Here is a 21,248-nt window from a genome sequence, read left to right as displayed (position 1 = left end):
ATAATTAGCTTGCATGCTATCTGTAGAATGACAAGCGACAGGAAAGAGAAGCCGAGATATGAATCATCCAGGATAACAGTTTTGTAACATTAGGAAAACACAGATGGCCTGAGTGAAGGAAACGGGCATGTTTAAATAAGAATCTTGCCATTGGTTAACTAAAATCCATGAAACCTTTACGTTCACATTAATAAAACCTTATTCTGCAGGTTAAGTTGGGGGACTTTAATCCTTAAACAGTGTATAACTAGTATTCAACTAACTTTCTAGGATCCATGATGCATGCCTCTTACCCATAACTTTTGAGGACATCAGGCAGAGATAAACATTGCGTGTAACGTACTTTGTAACAAAGGTAAACATGAGCGTAGGCACTGAATGTTTAGTCTTCTACACGGATAAAGCCCCGCTGCAAAATCCAAAAGGCAATCGAGGGTGCAAGTTGCTCTGTGTATCAAGGTTTCAGACAAAAAACCAATTTATAGGGGGTTCTGTGTGTGTGAACACTTTTGTTGTTAGCACAAAACCATCCTGAAATTTACACTTCACAAAAGAGACATGTTTTCTATCCACTCCCACTTAACAAACGCAGTATTAAACAAGTTCCAAGACAGCCCAGCAAAGAGTTTAACTAAACAAGAATCAAGCAACACCCACATAAATCTATCATGTGTGAGTGTTTCAGTGCACTCTTTGCCTCCTAGATGCAGCCACTGCTGTGGAGAGCTTAACACTGCAGAGATCACAAGATCCAGTTGCTTGCTGCTGGACTGATATTCACCTTGCTTGCAGCAAACCCCTGCTTAAAACCCCTTGACATTATTCCAGAAGAGCACTACAGAACAAATACTAATTACCTTTTTTGCAGCACACTGGGAATACAGGCACATTCTGCTGCTAGAGCAGCCCATCGTACACAGCTTCTGCCCCCAGCTTCTTTTCTGCCCCCTGCATACACACAGCAGGAGTGTACAGGTGGCAGGCACTACCACAAACCAAACTGGTCGGGCCACATTTAACTCACTGCTAGGTAGCACTCCATTGGACACTGCCTCAGCCCTCCTTCATCATGCTTTGCAGCTACCGTACTTCTTCTACTGGTCTCTCCCCCAACAGAAGCAGACACTGCAGCGTCTGCACTTGGCACAAGCAGCCAGTGATTACTTAAAGCCATAGCCCTTTCATTTTTGAAAAATGAGAACCAGACATTACAAAGATCGATTGCCACTTACTCAAATATCAGCTGGTACAGTGGAGGGGAGGTGGCGGGAGAGAAGAGAGGAGAGAAAACATCCTGACCACCTCTATGGATAATCGATCTTATTTTTAGCTTTTCTGAATTAGTTAGTCTAGGCTTTCACTCTTAATTTATAACAGAAAAAAAAGTGTCATGAATTGAAAGGAGGAGAGCAAAGAAAGAGGCCTTGCCAATATTACTATAATATTATTTGTTACGCAGCTCCATCAGTGTTTGTCGTCATGTAAATGCTGGGCTTTACATGACGACAAGCAAAGGAGACAGATCCCTGTTCCAAGGAGCTTACAATCTAGATTCAGGCAGTGGGGGTGGAGAGATGGATGCGTCAGAAACAAGAGATGAATGTGAGCAAGTGCAGCTATGTAGGCATGAATATTTTAGCAACAGTTTTGTGGATGCCCTACCAGGCACCCTATGATTCAGATTACTCACTTTTGTTCCTATCTTGCAGACAATTAGTGACTGGCCCAGGTCTACCCCTTTAGTCCTTCCCAGAAGGCTGAAGCCCAGAACCAAATCCAGCTTTGTATTTACTTAGTATTGTTGGGGCTTCTCGTGTACTACTTTGGCTATTTTTGGTGAAAGCTAAAATATTCAAAAATAGAATGATTTTAAAACCCTATAAAGTTCATGGGACTCTCTCTCTCTCTCTCACACCCCCCCCTTCTGTTTTGCTTGAAATCCCGCCTGAATAGTTCTGGGAAACTCAAATCTTGCTCCCAACTTCATACAGACCAAATTAAAGTGTCACAAATATTATAATTTTGGATTTTTTCCCCTAATGGACCAACATGACTAGCTGAAATCCATAAATTTCAGAAATAGTGTTTCTTTATTAATCAGTAGCATAAGTACTTAACAAGTAACAAGTACACAAGGAACTACGGTAGCTGAATTCAAAGAACAAGAACTGCCATGCAGACAGACAAGAGAAAAAGCCCCACCTTGAGAATACATTTGTTATTTCCAAGACATTCATTCCAATTGCAAATTGGTTTAAAACTCACAATAAGAAAAATCCACTTATCTGATAACCTGATTAGTGGCCAGCCGCTCCTACTGACTGGATAATAGCAACAATTCAGATATTGTTTGTAAGAGATCTGGGGGCAATAGGGAACCACCCATTAGGTTGGTAAGAATGCACTACTGTTAAAATGAATGGCCTACTATTCAGAAGGTCAACAAGTTGGATATACTAAATTTGAGGTGGTAATATCCTGCAGTGAATCAACATCTTGTGAGATTGAACTAGAGAGAAAAATTGACTAAAAATGTTTAATGAAAAAGTCAATTAGCAGCCGGGGTGGGTCATGTAATCAGTCAAATTCAGCAAACATCAAGCACACAGCAAACATTCGTTAGATGTAAACAGGGACACGATGGTGAAGAAAGCAAGCAAGCAGTGTGAAGAAGGCCCTATGAATATAGCATGTCACACAAAGAATTGTGGAAGCTTTACACTTGTTCAAAAGGCAAGATCAAAAAAACTGCTTAAGCACATTCAAGGAACTGTGTTAGCTAGCGTTGTAAAATTTCCAGAAAAAATGTGTGTGTGTTTTTCTGGGGGGAAAATGGAAAAATAAGCAATACTTATTTTTTTAGTGTTCTTTACAGATCTAAAGTCACTTTGTTGCTTTAGGGCAGCCTTCCACCCAACCTGGTGACCTCCAATTATTTTGGACTTCAGCTCCCACCAGCCTCAGGCAGCATGGTCAGGAATGCTGGGCAACGTAGACCAAAACTTCTGGAGGGCACCAGGTTAGGGAACCCTGCTTTAAGAACCATAAGAAGGTGTTATGTTCCTAAAGTTATATTATGTATAATGTGGCTTACTCATAAAAATATTATATCTAAAAACTTTTAAAAGTAAACTTAGTAAATTTGTAATTGTCTGAATAAACTATACTTTTTACTATAATGATAATTTTATGAACAAACCAAATTATACATAACATGTTTCAGGTTCCTATTTTATGTTTGACTAGAGCGAACTTCAGCAAGTAGTCCCTGAAACATAACATCTGAATCATCTTAGACGCCAGAAGAAGCAGGAAGTACTGGAAGCGGAGGAAGACTGCTTGTAAGAAAGTTTAGGGAAATTCCTAACCCTGTTCCTGTTTGTGGGGTGAAGCTTAGGGAAACCCTGATCTGAAGGAAAAGCGATTGAGATTGTATTTAGCTGGGAAAGACTCGGTTTAGGAATGGTAAGCAACCATATTTAATGTAATAACTTTTAAGCAATCTCAACCTATTATATGAAGAGTGGCATATTATGTTGTTGTTGTTGTTGTTATATTTCTACCCCGCCTTTTCCCCAGTACTGGGACATCTTTTTCACTTTTGTAAATAATTTTCATTAATGAACACCTTTTTGTTCATTTTGAAAGGTTATCTCTATTGGTAATGTCAATCCCATGCCTACACTATAGCAAGCAGGCTACTGAGTTTCTTTTAGGTAGAGAGTTTTTATTCTCGTGGGAGCAGGTGAAAGGTTTTATAGCTGAGGCAGGATTTGGTGGTGAGGTCTGAGCACTGTATTTAAAACTGTAGCAGTGAGCTCTATAGACCCAAGCCTCAAGTTATTTTAAAAAACGAAACACTGGTAGGATAACCCAGAAGTTTTTCAGTCGCCATAGGATACTTCGGATTCCTGGATCCAAAGTCCAACCCCCCCCCCTTTGCACCAGCTGCCTCTCTGAGGTTGGGAACACAACCTTGGAGAGGTAAAGGGGGTGTTCTACTGGGTGGGGAGGGCAGGACACGAGGTTTCCTGAGGCCCCTTCCAGCCTCCTTCCCTCCTACTCTGCTGCACTCCTTCTAGATAGGCAAAAATGCCTGTCTAGAGAAAATGCAGGGCGGGAGGAACAGGGAAGTGAACATCACCTCCACAGGTCCTCCTGCTTCGCACTCGATACTCATAAACCTTTGAGCATCAAGGGCATAAATCCTAGCATTGTGTCCTTAGCCACTGCCAGTTGTAGGCAGGCTAACAGTCCTCAGCAAAGCATGTTACCTATACAGGCCAATTCTCAGATTTTAGAATCAGATTTCAGACACATGTAGGAAGAAAGCCAGACTATGAAGCACATGGTCTTCGATGTCTATATACTAATGCCCAGAGTATGGGAAACAAACAGAACGAACTTGAACTCTTAATACAGGAGGGGAATTATGACTTGATAGGTATAACTGAGACTTGGTGGGGTGACTCTCATGACTGGAATACAGCAATTGAAGGATATAACTTGTTCAAAAAGAACAGAAGGAACAGAAAGGGAGGTGGGGTTGCACTGTATGTGAAAAATACATATCTCTGCACAGAAATACAGGAGGAGGAGCTTGGTAGCCCCATCGAGAGCATCTGGATCAAAATAAATGGAGCAAAGAATAAAAGGAACCTGGTGGTCGGAGTCTACTACCGGCCACCCAACCAAGGAGAAGACGAGGATGAAACTTTTGAAAAGCAAATAGCCAATGTTTTAAGGAAGCATGATGTAGTAGTAATGGGGGACTTCAATTTCCCCGATATTTGTTGGGAGACAAATTCTGCAAAACATGGCCCCTCTAGGAAATTCCTGGCTTGTGTGGCGGATAACTTCCTCTACAGAAAGTAGAGGAAGGAACTAGAGGATCGGCTATCCTTGACTTGATCCTAACCAACCGAGATGACTTAGTGGATAAAGTAGCAGTTACAGGAACTCTGGGGGAAAGCGACCATGTTGCACTTGAGTTCTTGATTCTAAGGGAAGCAAAAGCCGAATGTAGTCAAAGACGTACCCTGGATTTTAGGAAAGCTGATTTTAATAAACTCAGAACAATCATCGGTATAGCCCCATGGCAAGCGACTCTAACGAGACAAGGAGTCCAAGATGGGTGGGAGCTTTTAAAAAAGGAAATTCTCAAGGCACAATCACAAATGATTCCAACAAGAAGAAAAGGTGGAAGACAACAGAAGAAGCCAATGTGGCTTCACAAAAAGCTTAGGGATGACCTGAAAACAAAAAAGGACATATATAGGAAGTGGAAAGAAGGCCAAGTAACCAAGGAAGAGTACAGGCAGGTAGCACAGAATTGCAGGGATGGCGTCAGGAAGGCTAAAACTGAGAACGGGCTGAGGTTAGCGAGGGATGCTAAAAACAACAAAAAGGCTTTCTTCAGCTACATGCATAGTAAAAGGCAGAGGAAAGAAATGGTGGTTCAGCTATTAAATAAGGATGGCAAAACAATAACACATGATAAAGAGAAGGCAGAGGTGCCCAATTCCTACTTTGGCTCAGTCTTCTCCCAAAAGAGGGTCTATGACCCCCCTGGCAAAGGCGAAGTACAGGCTGAAGGGGCAGGATTGCAGCTTGAGATCGACAGGCATATGGTCAAGGAACACCTCATTACTTTGAATGAGTTCAAATCTCCAGGGCCAGATGAACTGCATCCTAGAGTCATAAAGGAACTGGCAGAAGAACTCTCAGAACCGCTGTCTATTCTCTTTGAGAAATCATGGAGGATGGGGAAGTGCCAGATGACTGGAGGAGGGCTAATGTTATCCCTATCTTCAAAAAGGGTAAAAAGGAGGAACCTGGGAACTACAGACCCAGTCAGTCTGACATCAATCCCTGGGAAAATTCTGGAGCAGATCATAAAGCAATCCATCTGGAAGCACCTTGACAACAATGCTGTGATTACTCAAAGCCAACATGGATTTGTCAAAAACAAGTCCTGCCAGACAAATCTGATCTCATTTTTTAATCAAGTAACCTCCCTTGTAGACCATGGGAATGCTGTAGACATCATATACCTCGACTTCAGCGAAGCTTTCGACAAAGTGCCCCATGATATCCTGATGATCAAACTAGCTCAAAGTGGGCTAGATGAAACAACGATCCGGTGGATCCACAGTTGGCTACAGAATCGGACTGAAAGAGTGCTTATCAATGGGACCTTCTCAAACTGGGGAGAGGGGCTCAAGTGGGCTCAAGTGGGGTACCGCAGGGCTCAGTCCTGGGCCCAGTGCTCTTCAACATTTTTGTTATTATTATTAATGACTTGGAGGAGGAGGTGCAGGGAATGCTGATCAGATTTGCAGATGACACAAAATGGGGCGGGATAGCTAATACTTTGGAAGACAGAAACAAAATTCAGAGTGATCTGGATAGACTGGAGCGCTGGGCAGAAAACAAGAGAATGCCATTTAATAAGGATACATGCCAAGTTCTGCACCTAGGAAAAAGAAACCAAATGCACAGTTACAAGATGGGGGATACGTGGCTCAACCACACTACAAGCGAGAAAGATCTTGGAATTGTTGACGATCACAAGCTGAATATGAGCCAGGAATGTGATGTGGCTGCAAAAAAGGCAAATGCTATTTTGGGCTGCATTAATAGAAGCATAGCTTCCAAATCCCGGGAAGTACTAGTTCCCCTCTACTCAGCACTGGTTAGGCTTCATCTGGAGTACTGTGTCCAGTTCTGGGCACCACACTTGAAGGATGCAGACAAACTGGAGAGGGCTCAGAGGAGGGCAACAAAGGTGATCAGAGGACTGGAAACAAAGCCCTATGAAGAGAGACTGAAGGAACTGGGCATGTTTAGCCTTGAGAAGAGAAGACTGAGGGGAGATATGATAGCACTCTTCAAGTACTTGACAGGTTGTCACAGAGAAGAAGGCCAGGATCTCTTCTAGATCATCCCAGAGTGCAGGGCATGGAATAATGGGCTCAAGTGACAGGAAGCCAGATTCCGGCTGAACATCAGGAAAAACGTCCTGACCGTTAGAGCAATACGACAATGGAACCAATTACCTAGGGAGGTGGTGGGCTCTCCCACACTGCAGGCGTTCAAGACGAGGCTGGACAGCCATCTGTCAGGGATGCTCTGACTTGGATTCCTGCATTGAGCAGGGGGTTGGACTCGATGGCCTTGTAGGCCCCTTCTAACCCTACTATTCTATGATTCTATACTAGTGGAAAGCGTATAAAATGTAGTGCAAAGATAATCACACAATATGCTGCTGGAAAAATGTGTAAAATGCAATTGCCTATTTTTGTTGTGCATTGGTCTCATCGTATAGGTTTTGTATAAAGTGCATCGAAGATCACTGCATTCCATTTTTAGCAACTTTCAAAATGAAGGCTATCTTGGGAGAAGCAGGAATTATTTTTCAAAAATTATTTCTTTATCACACATTATAACTTTGTAAAGAATTTCACAATCATTCAGATCTGGTCTCATAGGTCACTATTTGTATTTCATAGAAGAATTGTGACTAAGGGACTAAGCTAGTAATTTTCCAAAGTAAAATAGGAGAGAAATAATTTGAATTTGGGATCCGTTTGGACTGAAAGTATCAAAGTGGGTTTCATCATACACCAAGGGATCACACCAAATAAAAACTAAACAAGGTTCCTCCTCCTTGCATTTGCATTTAATTTCTTTCTCCCATATTTTAAAGCTATTCATTAAAGCCTGATAAGAGCAATGATGCAGTACAATAAATACAATAAAGTAGGAGATTAATTCTTGCCTTCACGGATGAGCAATGTCCAAGAATGCAAGATCTGCAAGTTCCAGAAAATTTGCTAACATTTCAGATCAATAAATGCTCCAACTCAAATTGGGTATGTGCATTGCTCATCATATGAAGATACTATTATTTCTTGTTAGGATGGAAAAAAGGAATGACCAGCACTTGACCCTATTTTTGTAAGATTCTATTTTAAGCTGCAAAACTTGCCACTCGAGGCTGGACCTACCATTAGGCAGAGAGAGAGAGAGAGAGAGAGAGAGAGAGAGAGAGAGAGAGACTGCCGCTGCACAGATTGGTGGTATGTGTGCCATACAGTCTGCTCTTGGCCCCTAAGTTAGCCTGCTGCCCTCAAGTACAGTAGAGGACACTGTCCCATTGCCAGCGCAGAATTAAGATTCAACTGTCAGTTTGGCCAGCTTCTGTAGATGGGATGGTGGCAGAACGGGACAGGGGTTGGGACATTTTGTCCTTCACCTCAGGCAGTGAAATGCCTTTTGCCAACCCCTCCCTCTTTGCAGGTGGTATAATTTTCTTTTTCTGCAGACAAAACCTATCTTCCATTCTTTTGTGGATTTTTCTTAACTATGTTGTTCCCCTTATGTGCTACTACTTGTGGTGAGGGCGAGGGAATTGGTCCCAGTTTCTAGGGCAACCAGTCTCTGGGATGTGCACTCAAATGAGGAAGATATCCGGCTGCGGTCTCTTCTCCCTAACACAGGAGTGCAGAACCTCTTTCAGCCTGAGCGCCACTTTGGGGGCTGCATTCCAGTAGTGGGAGAGGCCAAAGGTAAAAAGGGCAAAGCCAAACTAGCAAACCTTTTAGAATGGCAGGAAACCACCAAATGATCAGTGGTTAGAGAGGGACTGTGGCCTTCTGGGGAATTCCAGGGGCGGGGAGTGGATTCAGACCCCCGAGGGCTGGATTCGGACCCCGGGCCTGAGATTCTGTAACCCTGCCCTAACACACGTTCCCTTGCAAATGGTTTTGCGTTCTTTTGTAAAGGGGGCAAAAATACTCACAGAAAACGCACCACCTCCATTTTGGCAACAGGGGTAGGGAGTGCTTCCAGACAGATGGTTCCTAGCACTAATAAATCATTGCTCTTCTGCTGTAAGTTACAAGAATAATTGCCACTGACTTTCTCCATTATATGGAGATACTGTGCATCTTGTGTGTGTATATCCCATCATGTTCCACCCACATCAGTGACCTTAGCACTACTTTTAAAACTTCTTTTAATGGGCATGATTTTGACATGGGTAGTGCCTTACTGGGCAGCTGAACTTGTCACAGTTCAGTACATATTCACTAAACCCTTGACAGTGGGCACCATTTTTATAAACTGTTAAAAAAATTAAAGCAATCTTTTAAGTAGCACTAAAACACTTTTCCAGCTATAGATTTAAAAAATATATATAGCAAAAATCACTTCATGATATAATGCTCCAGAGAGCTTCGGCTATTGGGCGGTATAGAAATGAAATAAATAAATAAATAAATAAATAAAAATAATGCTATATACTGGAAAAGCCACTTTCCTGTCACCACCTGCAGCAAGTAGTTAATGGAGGTGACCAAAACCATTTTGTTAATGATTTTTTTTTTATTAGCAATACAGGTACAGCACTATACCTCTATAATGCTATAACACTTTTCCTCTAAAGTGGCATTATAACAGTATAGCACTATACTCCCATAATGCTAATTTTGAAAAACATTAAAAATAGATTCTTCTGGTCACTGTCGTTAACCACCTTGCTAAAATGGTTGTGTCTGGATAGGGTTATATAGCATTATAACATTATAAAAGGTATTGTACTATAACACTTTCTTTTAAATCCTTTCCCCCTTTCTATGCCTGTAATTCCAAATCCCCCAAATGTCTTATCTATAGTCCTGCTCAGTCCTAGGCCATTCTTGTGATCACACCCCCTCACCTCCTCTAAGCCACCTAGCTCCAGGATCTTCCTGGAAAGGCATAGGGTAAAAATATCCAGTTCTCCCCACATCCTGTCAAGAAAAACGAAAGTGTGTTAGCAAGCAGGGAGCTCTCTGGGTAGTACAGAAGGCATTCCAGCACCGTTTCCCTTGCATGGTTCCACAGATAATGGATGTGTGCTACTCTTCCTCAGTAGTGAGGTAGCAGAACAAGACATGACGCAACTAGATAAACATTATGACTCCCACTGATGTAAATAATTTTTACTTTTCTTCTCCCCAACAAGGAAAGAAGTGTGGGGTCCTCTGTGTTCCAAATGTGCAAGCTACTTTTTAAGAGCCAGTGATCTTTAGACAAAAACTTGTCTGCTTTTGTTAGATTTGTGAGGTTTACAGGATGGAAAAAGAGTGTTTGTATGCATGCAAATCAAAGATTGTTTATTTTTATTTTCCGTGGTACCAAAAAAATCTTCAAGGTGGAAAAATATGAACAATAACATATGTATTTAGATGCAAGAATTGCCTGGATTAGAACTACTACTCAAATAACTTGTTTTAATACCAAAATGCAATTGTAGCAGACTTACCACCTCTTTCCTGTAGTTGGATATTACATTCAAATGTACCAATCGATCGAATCCAAAGAAGGCATGAAAGAATTTTACCAGTTTGCAACCCATGTGTTGCAATAAAAGTGTTGATGAAATAGATAAGATGAAGTCTGAATAGCTCAATAAATTCATGGGTATTTAATTTAATACCGTATTTTAAAGATCTGACATGTATATTTTCAAGAGAAAAGACAGACCCATGATCTCTGGAATTCCAATTTGGGGAAGAGATTGTCATATATACTTAGAAAGCTATTTCAAGGAAGAAAGCATTTGTGTTTGGACATTTTTCCAGCCATGTTTTCATTAAAAGCCTATGGTTAAGAAACAACAAGCCCACCTCAATCTTTCCCCCAAGATCAAAGTACAGGAATAAGAACAATGGCTGTGACATCAACAGTTACCATGACAACAGAGGTGTCATTAATATAGCTTTATGACCTCACTGCTTTTTGAAGCAGGCCCAGTAATAGCCCCCAAAACTGGTGCAGTGTGGTAAAACAAGAATGCTCAGTGCACCATTTTGAACAAGTGTTCTTGGCATATATTTAGTTCTCCCTGAAAGTTTTCCTTCTTAACATTTACTGATATTTATCAAACCCCTGACAGACTCATTGAGTTATATCATGTCAAATGCAAATGGCCCCATGAATTGTTTTAAAAACTTGACCTAGTCTGAAGTCTGTGTTTCATCAATGATTTAAAATAATGAACTTCTGACATCATACTGATGCCCAGTTCACACAAGGAGCTGATAAGGAGGTAAACTTGTTTCTTGACTCATCAGTTCTGATTGAAGGTAGGAGGCTCAGATGACTGAAATACAAACATATCCATACAAAAATAAATAAATCCTTCCATGAATAGACGAATACATGGCAGGGTTCTAGCTTAGCTTTTTCCTTGTCATGCCGGTTTCATACATGGAGGGGTGAGGGGTGGGAGGAAGATATGGAGGAATGCAAGCATTTACCTGTAGTGAGGCAGAAAGCACCCAAGCCATTTGGTGCCGAAAGTGAAAAATCCAAATGGCACCTCCCATAGTGGTAATAATAATTGAACATTCCTGCCTTTCAAAATGTACTGCCCATAGCATGCTGCTTTATCCAGCACAACGAAAGCACCAGCTGTGCAGTAGAAAGAACTAAGCTGTGCTTTGCAGCATGTGCTGATGGTCGGTCAGCCAGCCCAGGAGGAAGGAGAGGAGCACCATCGCTGGCCAGTGGTTAAAAAGACCCACAAGTGGGGTAGGCTGAAAGGGAAGGGAGGAGGAAGAGTGGCAGCAGGCAGCGAAGAGCAAGCAGACAGAGCACCTCCGCTATCCAATAAAAAGTTTTTAAATGGGTGAGGGGGAGAACAAAAAAGGGCATGGGGAGGGGGTGGGAGGCACTTCTGCCCAGGCCTCCTTCAAACCTGGCAGTTCATCTTTTTATAAGTACTTGTATTAAAAAAAAAACCCTGACAAACTGCTTAATTTAAAAAGTGTTTTTAACAAATTTAATCAACTGGATTGACTAAATATTGCAGCCTTACTAAGAAGGAAATACTGAAGATGGACTATATGTCCAAAGAGTTTGGATTATGCTCCTAAGGATGAATTAATTGCCTCATTTACTTGAAAAGCAAAGTTTGGATTTAAGCTTCACCCTCCATGAAGTCTTTTGCTCAGAAGAAATTTGATCCAGAAGAGAGATCCCGCTGACAGAAGGGGGGGGGGGGACTTTTGCCAATTCCACTATCTAGCTGCAGCCCCCAGTGCTACCTCCCACACTGTTCTGGAGGGTCCTCCAGCCCTCTGGAGCAGTAGTCGAGTCCTACAGTAGTCAGTTAATTCTGTACTTGTTCAAGAAATATATGAATTACATTATGGGGGAAATTAAAATTAGTCTCTCTTATCGTAGATTTATATCATTGATTTAGATAGCCTTGATTTAGATCATTCCACCCTGCTCCTGTATTGCATCATGTGCAATGTTCAACTGTGATAACAGAATCTCTTTTAAAGATTGTGGAATTACTCTGTTTTTACTCTTTAAACATTTGTAATTCATCTTTTTACAAACAGGAAACACATTTAAAATGCACCATTAGAGGTGAGACTGGCTCCTTCTTTTCTTTGCCTTAGAAGGGCATTAAAGACTATTCTGTTCTGTCAAGCTTTTAAAAATATGGGACGTGCATAAAAACATGAAGTATTGGGGATGGTGGGAAAAGGAGCTGTTTTGTATTTGAGATTTGTTCCGTATGGATAAACCAATATCTGTGAAGATCTGGCCAGTGCTTTTCCAAATGGGGAACTGACCTGGATGCAAAAGAACTATATCAGTTCCTTCTTCTTATTATTATTTATTGCATTTATACCCCGCCTTTTTTCCTCTTGCAAGGAACCCAAGGGGGTTTACATTATCCTCCTCCTCTCCATTTTATCCTCACAACAACAACCCTGTGAGGTGGGTTGGGCTGAAAGTGTGTGACTGGCCCAAAGTCACCCAGTGAGCTTTCATGGCTGAGTGGGGACTAGAACCCGGATCTCCCAGCTCCTAATCCAACACTCTTGCCACTACACCACACTGGCTCTTGAAAACATTATGCAATCACTCATGCTATTAGAAAACTTACGAGGTTGGTCAATCTAACAGCATGAAGGGGACAGTCTCATTGATATATTACTGGCTGCTCCAGGAGAGCTATAATACCTCCCTGGGACTTAAGAACTAATGGGAAACTGATCTTGTTTTGCAGATTACAGATTTCCAGTGGAATCAGATGTGGTCGTTGCCCGCACCCTTTAGAACTATTAGAGCACAAATTAAGGAAGCATCCATGAAAACAGTGCATCGCTGGCACCTTTCCCCCTTCCCCCTTCTAGAATGCCCCCAGGGTTATTTCTGCTCTGTTGGAGGGGTTGTGGCTCAAAGGCCATTCCGATCCATATGTGGTTCACCCACCCCATGGTTATGGAATACTGGTGGAATGTATTTCGGCTTCTTAATGAAGTAACAAAACGAACTGATTTTGAAGCTTTGGGAAGGAAACTCAAGAACTTTGGGGCCCAAATAGTTTTCTCATCCATCCTTCCAGTAGTTAGAAGAGGGATAGAAAGGAAACGAAAAATACTCCGGGTGAATGACTGGCTACGAAGGTGGTGCTGACGAGAGAGATTTGGATTCTGGGACCACGGGCTATACTTCCTGGAAGATGGGTTGTTGGCTAGGGATGGGTTGCACCTCACAAAGGATGGGAAGAATGTGTTTGGCCATAGCATGAAGAACTTAATCAGGAGGGCTTTAAACTGAATCCCACGGGGAAGGGAGATGTAATGTTGGGGGTAACGATGGACATAGGCGCATGCACTGCAATGGAGAGAACAGCTCTGATAGCGCCCAATAATAGTCTTCAGACACATGTAGGAAGAAAGCCAGACTATGAAGCACATGGTCTTCAATGTCTATATACTAATGCCCAGAGTATGGGAAACAAACAGAACGAACTTGAACTCTTAATACAAGAGGGAAATTATGACCTGATAGGTATAACTGAGACTTGGTGGGATGACTCTTATGACTGGAATACAGCAATTGAAGGATATAACTTGTTCAAAAAGAACAGAAGGAACAGAAAGGGAGGTGGGGTTGCACGGTATGTGAAAAATACATATCTCTGCACAGAAATACAGGAGGAGGAGCTTGGTAGCCCCATCAAGAGCATCTGGGTTGAAATAAATGGAGCAAAGAATAAAAGGAACCTGGTGGTCGGAGTCTACTACCGGCCACCCAACCAAGGAGAAGACGAGGATGAAACTTTTGAAAAGCAAATAGCCAATGTTTTAAGGAAGCATGATGTAGTAGTAATGGGGGACTTCAATTTCCCCCGATATTTGTTGGGAGACAAATTCTGCAAAACATGGCCCCTCCAGGAAATTCCTGACTTGTGTGGCGGATAACTTCCTCCTACAGAAAGTAGAGGAAGGAACTAGAGGATCGGCTATCCTTGACTTGATCCTAACCAACAGAGATGACTTAGTGGATAAAGTAGCAGTTACAGGAACTCTGGGGGAAAGCGACCATGTTGTACTTGAGTTCTTGGTTCTAAGGGAAGCAAAAGCCGAGTGTACTCAAACGCGTACCCTGGATTTTAGGAAAGCTGATTTTCATAAACTCAGAACAATGATCAGTAAGGTCCCATGGCAAGCGATGCTAGCGAGAAAAGGAGTCCAAGATGGGTGGGAGCTTTTAAAAAAGGAAATTCTCAAGGCACAATCACAAGCAATTCCAACAAGAAGAAAAGGTGGAAGACAACAGAAGAAGCCAATGTGGCTTCACAAAAAGCTTAGGGATGACCTGAAAACAAAAAAGGACACATATAGGAAGTGGAAAGAAGGCCAAGTAACAAAGGAAGAGTACAGGCAGATAGCACAGAATTGCAGGGATGGTGTCAGGAAGGCTAAAGCTGAGAATGAGCTGAGGTTAGCAAGGGATGTTAAAAACAACAAAAAGGCTTTCTTCAGCTATGTGCATAGTAAAAGGCAGAGGAAAGAAATGGTGGTTCAGCTATTAAATAAGGATGGCAAAACGATAACAGATGACAAAGAAAAGGCAGAGGTGCTCAATTCCTACTTTGGCTCAGTCTTCTCCCAAAAGAAGGTCTATGACCCCCCTGGCAAAGGCGAAGTACAGGCTGAAGGGGCAGGATTGCAGCTTGAGATCGACAGGCATATGGTCAAGGAACACCTCATTACTTTGAATGAGTTCAAATCTCCAGGGCCAGATGAACTGCATCCTAGAGTCATAAAGGAACTGGCAGAAGAACTCTCAGAACCGCTGTCTATTCTCTTTGAGAAATCATGGAGGACGGGGGAAGTGCCAGATGACTGGAGGAGGGCTAATGTTGTCCCTATCTTCAAAAAGGGTAAAAAGGAGGAACCTGGGAACTACAGACCAGTCAGTCTGACATCAATCCCTGGGAAAATTCTGGAGCAGATCATAAAGCAATCCATCTGGAAGCACCTTGACAACAATGCCGTGATTACTCGAAGCCAACATGGATTTGTCAAAAACAAGTCCTGCCAGACAAATCTGATCTCATTTTTTGATCAAGTAACCTCCCTTGTAGACCGTGGGAATGCTGTAGACATCATATACCTCGACTTCAGCAAAGCTTTCGACAAAGTGCCCCATGATATCCTGATGAGCAAACTAGCTCAAAGTGGGCTAGATGAAACAACGATCCGGTGGATCCACAGTTGGCTACAGAATCGGACTGAAAGAGTGCTTATCAATGGGACCTTCTCAAACTGGGGAGAGGTAACGAGTGGGATACCGCAGGGCTCAGTCCTGGGCCCAGTGCTCTTCAACATTTTTATTAATGACTTGGAGGAGGAGGTGCAGGGAATGCTGATCAAATTTGCAGATGACACAAAATTGGGAGGGATAGCTAATACTTTGGAAGACAGAAACAAAATTCAAAGTGATCTGGATAGACTGGAGCGCTGGGCAGAAAACAAGAGAATGACATTTAATAAGGATACATGCCAAGTTCTGCACCTAGGAAAAAGAAACCAAATGCACAGTTACAAGATGGGGGATACGTGGCTCAACCACACTACAAGCGAGAAGGATCTTGGAATTGTTGTCGATCACAAGCTGAATATGAGCCAGGAATGTGATGTGGCTGCAAAAAAGGCAAATGCTATTTTGGGCTGCATTAATAGAAGCATAGCTTCCAAATCCCGGGAAGTACTAGTTCCCCTCTACTCAGCACTGGTTAGGCCTCATCTGGAGTACTGTGTCCAGTTCTGGGCACCACACTTTAAGAAGGATGCAGACAAACTGGAGAGGGCTCAGAGGAGGGCAACAAAGGTGATCAGGGGACTGGAAACAAAGCCCTATGAAGAGAGACTGAAAGAACTGGGCATGTTTAGCCTTGAGAAGAGAAGACTGAGGGGAGATATGATAGCACTCTTCAAGTACTTGAAAGGTTGTCACAGAGAAGAAGGCCAGGATCTCTTCTTGATCATCCCAGAGTGCAGGACACGGAAGAATGGGCTCAAGTGACAGGAAGCCAGATTCCGGCTGAACATCAGGAAAAACGTCCTGACCGTTAGAGCAATACGACAATGGAACCAATTACCTGGGGAGGTGGTGGGCTCTCCCACGCTGGAGGCCTTCAAGATGAGGCTGGACAGCCATTTGTCAGGGATGCTCTGACTTGGATTCCTGCATTGAGCAGGGGGTTGGACTCGATGGCCTTTAAGGCCCCTTCCAACCCTACTATTCAATGATTCTATGATACTTTTTGTGGAGTTTTGGTTTTATTCTCAATTTTTATTGGTGAGAAAGAGCATTAGACATATGAGGATACGTCTCCTATCGGCAGCTGCTCGCTTGGAAATGGCAGTCCACTGGAAAACAGGTGACTAGCCATGGGAGAGGAAAATGCATGGATGGATAGAATATGGTCAATGGCACTCTCAGAAAAACTGACACATAAAGTGAGATTGCCAAAAGGACTTGAAACTAGGGTCATGTTTTTATAAGGGTTTGGTTCCCATTCATATCATAATGAGAGATCAGTAATAAGTGGTCTACCTGATATGCAGTGTAAATTTTGAAGAAACATTTTATAAATGACTTTTAATGGTGCAATTTCTGTATCCTGAAAATAACATGTTGTATATTAGCTGTAAGTTTACAAACTTTAAATAGCAAAAAGTAAAAAAAATAAAATAATGTGTGATGTGTTGTGTCACTCTTCCCTTTTTAAGGCTGCTCTCAAATATTACTGAATGGTATGATTTGTGTGCCTGTGTTTCTTGGGTTATATTTTAATGATTTTTTAAATTTTACATTGTGTGGCAGGCAGAGGATGTGAGTTATAAATCTTATAAATAAAAATAATTAATGGCATTATGCTATAGAATTAAATTCATACATTTATTTTGGGCCACCGGAAGTTGCACTTCCATGCATTTTTAAACTACATTTCTTTATGTAAACGATTTATAGGCCATCTTTCCAGATTATATAAGGCATCTAAAGAAGCTTACAACACATTGATTTTACAGCTTGAGATTTATTGAGTAGTATCCAATGGTACTCCTACACAAAGTAGACCCACTGAAGTGAATGGGCCTAATCTAAGTAGGACTACCTTTGGATACTGCCCTTAAGTTCTAAGTTATGGGAGGTACATGGGTAATTTCAACTACCTAAAGGTATAAAATACAACTAATCAGGAAAGTGAAATGTTTAAAGGATTTCTCCAGTGCAGGCTGGAGTAGTATTAGAGAGGTCTGAATCTTGTTGCTGGTAAAATGGACACTGCAGGCAAAGTCTAGGTGCTTCTTTATTCACCTTTTCTGTCTTACAATTTGCCTCTTACAATTTCTCTTCTCCCCCCATTTTCCTCTTTCCTTTCTTCTCCCCACCTCACTCCACTCTACTGGGGTTCCTCTGTGAACAAACCTCTGAAAAACAAACTGGGAAGGGGCTATAGCCAGAACAATACAGCTACCTCTCTACTTATGAAGTGACTCGAATCATAAAACACACACTTAAAATAACCTGACATCTGCAATTTAAGCTTGAATGTATTTCAACACTTTCCTGCAACTTGCTCATTGAAATCACCTTCCCCATCACCACACCACACATCCCAAAAACTAAAATGGCACTGCTGAATATAAGCCAGGTTTATCTTTAAAAGACACAATTGGCAGGTGAGATTTACTATCAAGTTCCAACCACTTTTACATAAAGAAATAAACCTGAAAAACATGAAGCATGTTAACGGTTAAGAGAACAGTGACAGGTATAATTAATTAATATTTTTAAGTAACTATATGTGCTATATGAGGTCCACAGGTTACTCAGAGGTCACGATGGCAGCTTGCCAAATATTTCATACATTCAGAAGTGCAATGCTACGTATTTTATTTTTTAAACTGGTCAACCACATTCACCAAGTATAGAGGGTAAGAGTCACATTGTGGTACTTTAACCATATTTAAAAGAAAAGAAAAAAAATATTAACCTTAGCCTAATTGCCTTGTTTTTTCATAGTTGCTTTCTAGCTAGTAATTCTTGATTTGTCGGCAACACCCTAGATGGCTTGCTTATCAATTGTTCCACACTACTATCCCCCCCACCCCCGCCTTTTAAGCGTGCTAGTTTAGGAAAGCAACATGTAGGGCAAGAATGGTTTTGCATATTGAAGAGCTTCCCACACAATATATTGATTTCACTTGCACCCATACAGAGGACTTTCTGGTGGTTGAATTATCTTTAATTTCAATTCATGGAAAGATCACAGTTCAGCCTACCTGTCATATAGTGCTGTTAGTCTACCAAATACTTTACATTCTGTCGCATCCTGATGACAACTCTTGAGATGCAAGGCAATATTCATTCTAGAGATGGTAAATGGAGGTGGAGAAGTTGCCCTTGAGTGAACTGCTATCCCCTGAGCCACAGAAATCCGTCACTAAATAGGGGTTTGAATGCATTTGTCAGGGAGATAACTATGGTTTTAAGGGCCGAGAGTAATGGGCAATGAGTACCAGATATGGGGAGAACTGGAATGAATATAGCAGACCAAGCAAAGCAACAATAACAAAAACCAGCCATACACACATAACAGGTCAACAGTGGAGGACTTAGATGGCGACATTTTTCTGGGGGTTTGCAAACAGTAGGGATAACTCCCATTATACCCTAGCTGGAAGATGTATGGAAACATTGCTTATTGTTGGGTATGTGTGGAAATGTATCTGTAGACATACATTATAGCTCAATGGGATTGAAAGGAAGAGGGGAAAGAGGCAGGGCACTAAAGTAAAAGGGATGAGGATGCAGTGGGTAAAGATGCAGGCATAAGGAAAAGTGGAATCAGAGGAGCTTGGAAAGGTGATATTGAAAAAAATGGCAAAGAGAAATGAAGCTTGGACAAGACAGTCCTTATTTCATATATAGATTGGCTGAGATGTATCAATGACTCAGCTCTTATTTTTCTACATGTGTTATATGACGCTGTGGTCTTTAGCATGCTTATTAACTTCATTTTATAGCACTAAGGACTTTAAGTAGCCAGACATATCTAGTAATTAAGGGTAATATTTAAAATAGCTGACATAGTTTGCAAACTCCAGTCTGTCACACAGAGTTTTAATCTTCCAATTCAGACAAGACTTTTATCGAAGACATGTATACTGGTTTTATACTGCTCTTTAAAAAAAAATTTTTGTTACATGCACCACTCAGAAGAGCAAAAAACTGCATAGTCTATTTTGATTTCTATACTATTTTTCTTTAGCTTCACTTCCAGTACTGAAATGTTATACAACAATTTTTTTGTTGTTGTTCAGTCGTTCAGTCGTGTCCGACTCTTCGTGACCCCATGGACCATAGCACGCCAGGCCTTCCTGTCCTGTGCTCTCTCCCGGAGCGTGCTCAAGTTCATATTCATACAACAATTTTAGTGCTATATTAATTTTGTTCTGTTTTTGGGGTGTAGGGAGGGGTAGCATTTACAATATTATTCCAAAATCTTGAAGGCAGGACTATCTACTTAGAATGAAGTGTCAACTTTACTGACTTGTGACCTTGAGCAAAGCAAGTTTTAATTTTTCTGGGAAGTTAGCCAGAACAGCATTAATATTACCTAAAAATTTCATTTGGATAAAATGCTGTTGAGATATGGAAGGAGAAACTTGCAAATAGCATTGTGCCCCATGAATATTATTTCCTCTCGGTGCACTTAATGTTTACAAGCACTAGATGACAGATTCTGTGTAATTTGAACAGATTTGGCACTAAGAGCCCAAGCTGGTAAGAACTTTAAAAACAAAGGCATTACAATTCCAACTTATACACAGAGCACACAATTTAATTATAGCACATGGTTTTGTGTTTAGTCACTTGATACCACCCAAGAAGGGACTTGAAGTTGTTCTAAACACACATTTAATGTATTGTAAACTTCTGTACGGCTTGTGTAAAATGTGTTCCATTTGTGTTTCATGGATTGTCAGGTGCCTTTCATTCTGCAGTCCCCCCATCGATGGAGTCGGCGGGGGGGTGTTACTTTGCAAATTTGTCCAAATGTGCATGTGTGAAAATGCGCACATTCCCCCCAAATGCACAACATCCCCAAAATGTGCATTTTCACGTTTTAGCCTATGGGGAAATGCACATTTTTGGCCATTTAAAAAAAAATGCATATAATTTTCAACAATGAAATTTGCACGAATCAGGGAAGTTAGAAAAACAGTCCACAAGTCAGTAGAATCCACCCAACAGGAGAAAAGTTGGTCTGCTGCGGATCCACCCATCGGATTCATCAAAATCTGAACTCATTGGTTCCGTTGTGGATTTCTCCGATGTCCCTATTGTTAACCAGACTTGCTTGCTTTGTATTTTGAAATATTTCATGCTCTCAATGGTAAAACGGATAAAAACCTACCCTTTCCTACTCTGTATATGGGGCTGTCCAAACGTTACTTTGTCACTACCCCACCCTCAAAAATAAACACACACACAGACACACTGAGCTTTTCTAGATGAGGCTGTTAACCTGCTGTATCTACTTCTGGTTTAGTCACAGATTTAAGACTGGATCTCTACACAAAGAGCTTTTCCTTTCCTGCCTTTCTGTTACATAACCTCTAGGTGGCAGTGTAATATAGCAAAATAACACAATTACACTAGCAGGGACTTGCGCTTTATTTCAGGATGAAAAAAATAATGCATTTTCCCTGCTCCAAACATTCCTGCGAAAGTGCTCTTAAAAAACAGAAGCAAAACTGGAGGACATGACATCATCTAAAGCACCCACAAACAACTGTGAGTAAGGAATGACATGCACACAATAAAAGCCTTATGTAGGAAAGCCCACTGTGAGGAAGGAGGGGAACCTTGTC

General features: G+C 41.5%; 1 protein-coding gene across 2 annotated transcripts in view; it reads right to left on the bottom strand.

The window, feature by feature from the left end:
• Positions 1 to 21,248, bottom strand: part of MTUS1 (microtubule associated scaffold protein 1) — a 140,814-nt gene that overhangs the window by 24,173 nt on the left and 95,393 nt on the right. The window lies entirely within an intron of this gene.

This window comes from Heloderma suspectum, chromosome 5 (genome assembly GCF_057233095.1).
Source record: "Heloderma suspectum isolate Gila_16-S chromosome 5, 16-S_ref, whole genome shotgun sequence".
Taxonomy (NCBI): Eukaryota; Metazoa; Chordata; class Lepidosauria; order Squamata; family Helodermatidae; genus Heloderma; species Heloderma suspectum.
This window is presented reverse-complemented; position numbering and strand designations above follow the sequence as displayed.